The sequence below is a fragment of the Rhinolophus sinicus genome, linkage group LG07 (assembly GCF_036562045.2).
Source record: "Rhinolophus sinicus isolate RSC01 linkage group LG07, ASM3656204v1, whole genome shotgun sequence".
Lineage (NCBI taxonomy): Eukaryota > Metazoa > Chordata > Mammalia > Chiroptera > Rhinolophidae > Rhinolophus > Rhinolophus sinicus.
The window spans coordinates 56,348,246-56,349,488 of record NC_133757.1 but is presented as its reverse complement, the minus strand read 5'-3'; the positions used below and the strand labels follow the sequence as shown (position 1 = coordinate 56,349,488).

The following is a 1,243-nucleotide window of genomic DNA, read 5'->3' as shown; positions in this document are numbered from 1 at the left end:
AAAGCATACATATAAATTTAATAATAATAAACTGGGTCTAAAATCACCAAATCACTGAGAGGAAGTGAAGATAAATTCGGAGAAAGTAGAATGAAAAACAGGAACACATGAAAATAAATGGACCAAAAATAAAAAGAAGGGAGAGAGAAAAAAATGCATAGTGGATAGAAACAACACTAAAGAAATAACCTCTAATAAAAAAAAATAGGGTCATAAACCTAGCATTTGCTCTCCTCCATCAACCAATTTAAAATATTCCAACAGTAGAAACGGGGAACATGCTGGAACTCAGAGGACCCTTTAAATACTTAAAACTTCAAGAAGCAAGCAGACAGGTCGTGAGAAAGGGAGAACTTGGTGAGGAACCGCCATGCCATTCCCTCTGTTTTTGGTCTCTGCGCCTTTTGCAGGCCTCTCAAAAGCGCTATGTTGGGACAGAGCATCTGGAGGTTCACAACCTCTGTGGTCCATGGAAGCCACTATGAGGAGGCCCCAAGAAAAATTTGCCATTTTCGGTGGAAAACAAGTGGCGATTGCTAGTTATGATGACTCCGTAATTTGGATCTGGATTTGCCGCACCTTTCTTTATAGTAAGACACCAACTGCTTAAAAAATAAGGATGTTTTACTTAATCCATGAAACAGATATGAAGAGGAGCATTTTAAGAGGTGCAGTCACTTTGAAAAATGGATCAAACTGTTGAACTCAACATACTAGAAATGTTTGTAAATAAACTTATGGCATGAATCCTTAATGCCTCCTCTCTGAAAGACAAAATGTGACAATTGAGACAAAAAAGAAGTAAGGAGACATAGAAATGTATTTTAAAAGCATCCTTGAAATAAAAATACAGGTTACCAAACAGATTGAATAATGACAAATACTCCACTGGCATGTAGGGTATACCAGGTACTGCTCTAAATGCTTGACATTTTTAGTTTTCTTAATCTTCCCAACAACCCCGGAAGTAGTAATTTTTTCTTCAGGACACAGGTGGGGAAAACGAGGCATAAGGGAATTAACTTACCTATGGTCATACAATTCTAAATGCCAGAAATAGTGTTTAAACCCTAATACTTTGATTCCAGAGCCAGCTGGGGCTATTTTTTCTCATTGTCACAGTAGAGTTTTAAAAGTGAACTCACTTGGGTCGGCCAGATGGCCCAGTTGGTTAGAGCACGGAGCTCTGAACAACAGCATTGTCAATTCGATTCCTACATGGGCCAATGAGCTGTGCCCCACC

General features: G+C 38.7%; 1 pseudogene; it reads left to right on the top strand.

The window, feature by feature from the left end:
- Nucleotides 1–426: 426 nt before the first annotated feature.
- LOC109435456 (cytochrome c oxidase subunit 7C, mitochondrial) lies at nt 427–747 on the top strand (annotated as a pseudogene).
- Nucleotides 748–1,243: the final 496 nt, after the last annotated feature.